Raw genomic sequence first — 7,085 nt, forward strand, 5'->3', positions numbered from 1 at the left:
CCTCTCCTATGAATGCCATTTGGGTGAACAGTGACCTTAAGGGACGTAGTGACGCCTGCAGAGCTTTAGATATTCTAGTTTCTTTTGTGACCTCCGGGATGAATCGTTGATGCTCTCATGGAGTCATTTTGGTAGGTCTGCTACTCCTGAGAAGGTTCGCCACAGCTCCGGGTTTTCTTCATTTTTGGATAAAAGCTCTCACTGTGATTTGCTGAAGTCCCAGAACCTTTGAAATGTCCCTTTCCAGACTAACAGTTGTCAATGATTGTGCTTCTCTTCTGTTCTTGAATTTCCTTAGATCATAGCTTTTTGAGACCCTTTGGCCTACTTCGTGTTGCCACACAGGTTCCATTGAAGTATATTATCGACTAAAATGTTCTGGTGGTAATCATGCTTTATTTTTCTGCAAAGGACCAGCTTGGAATTGATAGCTTTTGTACTTTAACTAATGAAATCACAATTTGCAAACTGCATTTTGTATTTACATTTGTCATTAACATTTGTTTTATCATTATAAATGAGACTAAAAAGTAACAACAGAAGAAATCTTTAATGGGGCAAGTAGTTTTTCACAGTGTTATAGAACCATCTAGCAAATATTTGGCAAATATAACACCTAATCTGGCCACACAAAGGAATAGACATCTTGAAGATCTAATCAATATTGTTTGACAGTGTTTTGGTTAACTGAAAATAATCAAAATAAAGTTACAAAAAATTACTAACATCGTTTTTCTACACCAGATTAATCCTTGCTGGATCTCTTGTGACTCTTTATAGAGCTCAGTCGGTGAGTGGTTTTTACACCCTGGACAGGTCCACCACTCAAGGACACACAGCACAAGCAACCATGTGTGCATACATCCACACATAAGAGCACTGAAAAATGGGAAAGGAACCAAACAAGAGGAGATGGGAGTACCTGAAGAAAACCCATGCATGCCCAGCGATAACCAGCAAACACCACTAACAAAGGCTGCAGCTGGGATTAAAACCCAGGACCTTATTGAAACAATGCAAACAGCTGTTCAGCCTGTAGAAATCACATAATAATTAGAATCTGGAGATAAGCACCAGCCCCCTCAGCAACCCTGCACGCACTGGCAGTTGAAGACGCTGGATGGATATGTTACAGTTGGTGTTTCCAAACCACTTAATTCATTTATGCTGTATGTAAGTCTGGAAAAAATTGGAATTTTGATGTGGAAAACGTGTAAACCCCAAATAACACACAGTTGGCTGGACCCTTAACAAGTCCCCCGGAGGTAAATGTTCTTCATTCATCAGCATCACTTCAATGCCACACAGAAAAATACAGTTGGAAGGAGTTAGATGGGGAATATTTGTGTCTGTCCAGAGTCAAGCAGCAATCAGTCAGAAATACTTTGTTTTAAATGTAAGTCAGTTGCAGAACAGCACTGTCAGAACGGTTTCTCTTTTGACTGGATACGCCAAAAATCTCACGCCACCCACACTGCCTCTCTTTTCCAGTAACGTATCTGGGTCCAGTATCTCTGCCCAGCTCAGAAACAACTCCCAGTTTTACACTGGGAAAACATTCTGGGTCTGCAGCTCCTCATGTAAAATGTTTTACACACCAGATTCCTTTTCTCTTCATGCTTTCACTTTGACTTGTATTAACAGAGGATGTTTCTGCAAACTCATGCTGAGCCGGGGAAGTCATAGTCACAGAGACACTCAGATAGCTCCCAGTTCAGCACACTGGTGTACAGTCTCCGCCTGGAATCGGACTCCTCCAAGGTATGTCTGCTATGCTCAGCACTGCAGCTGACCCCGTTTCCCATCCTGCTGGAATCGGAGCAGGACACCTAGAGGAAGCAAACTCCGATGAGCAGCCTCTGTGTGAAGGAGCCTTTCGGTTTATTGTTTCTTCAAACCTGTTGAAACACTCCTGGGAGGGAGGGAGGGAGGGAGGGGGTTATGGTTTCAGGGGAGTTCAAAGGCCACGTTGACTTTCAGGCCACTTTTGTAAGTGAGAAGAATAAATCATTCCTGTTCCAGATCTGCAAATATTTACTGTTATCATCCCTCATTCAGCTGCAAATCACTGTCAATTCTTACTTCAAGGAGGAACGAGGAGAAGAAATGTCTCTGCAGAAAGTTTTTTCAGACTTTGCACAAATCCACGAGGAAGACATCCTAGCTTGGACTTATTTTGGACAGATCTTTAGAACTCTAGAAGCAGGGGAAGAAAAGCTGCCAGGAGACCTGTGGGTGGGACACACACTTGAACTGAAACACTTCCAACATGTAAGATGAGGAGAAATATTTTTGCTTTTCTAACAAAACTTAAATATGATCATCTTTTTCCATCAGTATCATCAATACAGGTCCTTCTCAAAATATTAGCATATTATGATAAAGTTCATTATTTTCCATAATGTCATGATGAAAATTTAACATTCATATATTTTAGATTCATTGCACACTAACTGAAATATTTCAGATCTTTTATTGTCTTAAAACGGATGATTTTGGCATACAGCTCATAAAAACCCAAAATTCCTATCTCACAAAATTAGCATATCATTAAAAGGGTCTCTAAACGAGCTATGAACCTAATCATCTGAATCAACAAGTTAACTCTAAACACCTGCAAAAGATTCCTGAGGCCTTTAAAACTCCCAGCCTGGTTCATCACTCAAAACCCCAATCATGGGTAAGACTGCCGACCTGACTGCTGTCCAGAAGGCCACTATTGACACCCTCAAGCAAGAGGGTAAGACACAGAAAGAAATTTCTGAACGAATAGGCTGTTCCCAGAGTGCTGTATCAAGGCACCTCAGTGGGAAGTCTGTGGGAAGGAAAAAGTGTGGCAGAAAACGCTGCACAACGAGAAGAGGTGACCGGACCCTGAGGAAGATTGTGGAGAAGGGCCGATTCCAGACCTTGGGGGACCTGCGGAAGCAGTGGACTGAGTCTGGAGTAGAAACATCCAGAGCCACCGTGCACAGGCGTGTGCAGGAAATGGGCTACAGGTGCCGCATTCCCCAGGTCAAGCCACTTTTGAACCAGAAACAGCGGCAGAAGCGCCTGACCTGGGCTACAGAGAAGCAGCACTGGACTGTTGCTCAGTGGTCCAAAGTACTGTTTTCGGATGAAAGCAAATTCTGCATGTCATTCGGAAATCAAGGTGCCAGAGTCTGGAGGAAGACTGGGGAGAAGGAAATGCCAAAATGCCAGAAGTCCAGTGTCAAGTACCCACAGTCAGTGATGGTCTGGGGTGCCGTGTCAGCTGCTGGTGTTGGTCCACTGTGTTTTATCAAGGGCAGGGTCAATGCAGCTAGCTATCAGGAGATTTTGGAGCACTTCATGCTTCCATCTGCTGAAAAGCTTTATGGAGATGAAGATTTAATTTTTCTGCACGACCTGGCACCTGCTCACAGTGCCAAAACCACTGGTAAATGGTTTACTGACCATGGTATCACTGTGCTCAATTGGCCTGCCAACTCTCCTGACCTGAACCCCATAGAGAATCTGTGGAATATTGTGAAGAGAACGTTGAGAGACTCAAGACCCAACACTCTGGATGAGCTAAAGGCCGCTATCGAAGCATCCTGGGCCTCCATAAGACCTCAGCAGTGCCACAGGCTGATTGCCTCCATGCCACGCCGCATTGAAGCAGTCATTTCTGCAAAAGGATTCCCGACCAAGTATTGAGTGCATAACTGTACATGATTATTTGAAGGTTGACGTTTTTTGTATTAAAAACACTTTTCTTTTATTGGTCGGATGAAATATGCTAATTTTGTGAGATAGGAATTTTGGGTTTTCATGAGCTGTATGCCAAAATCATCCGTATTAAGACAATAAAAGACCTGAAATATTTCAGTTAGTGTGCAATGAATCTAAAATATATGAATGTTAAATTTTCATCATGACATTATGGAAAATAATTAACTTTATCACAATATGCTAATATTTTGAGAAGGACCTGTATTGAAGAACATTGATACATCTATCAAGAGCCTTCTTGCAAAAATGCAATGCATTTTTGAATAACATAGATTATGGTGCATGTTTGCTCTGAGCTTGCCTTGCAGGAACGAGATGAATTTTAGAAGGTGCGAGAGGAGACGCTGACCTCAGACTCTGACCTTATTGTGTCTTTGCAATTTCTGTTTTTTATGTGAAACTTAACCCTGCAGAGAAAGGGAGCAATGGAGCGGTCAGCATGAGACTAAAGAATGGGAGGGTTCAGAGCATGTTTGAAACATTGAAGATGTTCATCATCAACCCTGGTTGTTTCAGAGCTATTTATGCATGTGGCATTGATGCAAAGATCAGACTCCTGCTGGAATATGTTTTATTTTGTGACTAATTTGCAAAATATCTCCATTGTTTGTGCATTTAGAAATTCTGAACAAAGATCACTGATGTTTGAAATCATATGAAAAAATATAGTGTAAATTTAATTTAAATGAGCAGTTACTATTGCAGATTAATAAAGATTCATCAGTAAACTAGAATATCATCCAAAACAGTTGATGTATTTCTGTAATTCATATTAGAAACTGAGATTCACATATCGTATAGAGCACAGTGGTATATTTCAAGTGTTTATTTCTGTTAATTTTGATGATTATGGCTTATAACTAAGGAAGATTCAAGGTTCAGCCTCTCAAAAAGAGATTTTAGTACAGAAACATTATGTTAGTGCCTGCAGAATCATGGGGAAACCATCCACAAGGATGCTGACCTAAGCATATTAATGGAAAGTTGTGTGGAACAAAAAACTGTGGTAGAAGGAGGTCCACAAGGCACAAGGATTACCCCAACGCTGAGAGGATTTTGAAGAAAAGCCCATTAAAGAGTTTGAGAGAGATTCACAAGGTGTGGGCTGCAGCAGGAAACAGAGCTTCAAGAGCCATCATCACAGACAGATGTATCCAGGACATGCGCTACAACTGTTGCATTTATTGTGTAAAGCCCCTCCTGAGCTAGAGACGTCAGAGGTGTCTTACCTGGGTCAAGAAGACAAAAACGTAACTGTTGTACAGTGGTCCAAAGTTCTCCTTTAAAAGGAAAGTCCCACAGTCTGGAGAAGGAGTGAAGAAGTGCAAAGTGTCCACGCAAACAATGCCATCTGCTGATGTTGGTTCACTGATTTTTATCAAGTGTAAATTCAACACTGCTATTTAATGATCTTCTAATTTATTGAGATACATCTTTGTGACTGTGTGAGGATTTGGAAGCGGAATCCACAAGTAAAAAGATTTGCAGACTCAGTTTGATATCCTGACGGCCCCTATACAATTTACAAATGAACAAAGAGCAGAAACTGAACTGTCAAACTGACAGGTTGGACAATGAATGCATTCCTCAACAATAAGTGTTTCACTCACATCTCATCTCCAGTCTTCAGGAATGTCCGACACAAATAGCGAGTTTCACATTGTGTTCAGAGTTTTCCTAAAAGACGGCTGTCGGCTGCCTCAGGGCCCCAAATTCCAAATTTCACCTGGGATTGTTTGTTAATTCAATTAATGCTAATTTGTGTGGGAATATGCATTATTCAGCATGCGGCGCAATGACAGGGGCCTCTCTGCCAGTCCAGCATTATTATAAAGCTGGCTTGATGTGATATGGGCCCCTCAACACCACAGTTGGTTGGAGGTCGTGGTGTTTCTGCCCGAGCTCTGTCACGGCTTTCTTAAAGTTTATAATTTTTTACATTGATCATTTTAAAGTGACCATTTTAGTCTTTTGGACATTTTCTTTTTAAAACCAAGTAAATTTTCTCACCTTTCTGACCTGCTGCCAAACCTTTCAGATAGAGGTCAACTTGCTTCATCCCCTGAGCCGCAGCCCCTCCTAAATAAACAACTCTTGTTTTCTCTCCACTTGTCAGGAACAAGGAAATTAGTCATAGAGATCAAATCTCTTGTTTAAAGGTGGAGACTTTAACATACGGTTTCTTGTATCTTGGCTCGCACTGCCTCACATAGACCTGCTTTAGTTTTATAATTCAAATATAGACTTCATTATGTATTGAATTAAATAAACAGCAATGTCCTCCATGCAGGTATTGCTTGATAATAAAGTTGTAATCAGATCTTTAGTGCCTTCATGTTCATGCCTGTTTGCCCCCTTCCTTCAGTCAGAAAAGGAGGATCTTCTTTATTGGATTCCACTAAATCAACCCTGCTAAATGGGTAAGATCTCTGTCAATGCTGGTGATTTTATCTTTTCTTTTGCTTGCATGAATGTCGTGCCCTGGGTGAAAACCTCGTTCTGCCAACCCCTCAACTGACCTTTCATAAATGCAATATAAAGCTCATTCATGGTTCAACTGAGAGCTATAAAGCCTCTCTCTTTTCTTTTTCTTGCGCCCACTTTCCCGCCACCCGTCCCCTTCAAATGCCTTGCTGGGTGCCTGTCCATGTTGCCCACATCTAAAACCACCCCTGATTGCACACTGCGAGTTGATTGGATGGACAGATAGATCTACATTTCAACTCTCTTTGAGGGAAAACAGATGTCAGGCTCTATGTACCAAAGAAAAGAATAAACATCCAAGTTATTGTCAGTGGAAGTTGGATTGTATGATGATATCAGTGCTTATATTAGGGTGGTTTCCATAATGTTTTTCTGAACATGCAATACTGGAATGTTGGTAAGATGTGGGCTACTATCAAGGTCAAGTTAACTTAGCAGGACAGTTCAAGACTTTATTCTGCTTCATAGATGAGAAGAAGTGCTGGAATAGCGCACCAGAAGAACCTATCTGTCTCTTAGATATGTAGATGGAGAATCAGTCAACAATGACCGCATACTGTTGAGCAGCTGAAATCTGGATTTGATTGTTTTTTCTAAAAATGATCATTTTAAGTTCAATAAGGTGTCAAACAAATTGAACATTTACGACATTGTTGTGTTTTAGAAAACACTGTTTTCTTGTGTACAATAAATTCAGACTTGTTTTCTCAACAATAAGTCTGATTTGACTTTTGATTTGACTTTGTCGGACTTATTGAATAAATTTGACTTATTTGAATAAATTTGACTTTTGTTAAAGTCAAATTTATTCATTATTATTGAGAGCAAAGTGTACCGGAGTCAAA

Source organism: Girardinichthys multiradiatus, chromosome 3 (genome assembly GCF_021462225.1).
Source record: "Girardinichthys multiradiatus isolate DD_20200921_A chromosome 3, DD_fGirMul_XY1, whole genome shotgun sequence".
In the NCBI taxonomy this organism is placed as follows: Eukaryota; Metazoa; Chordata; class Actinopteri; order Cyprinodontiformes; family Goodeidae; genus Girardinichthys; species Girardinichthys multiradiatus.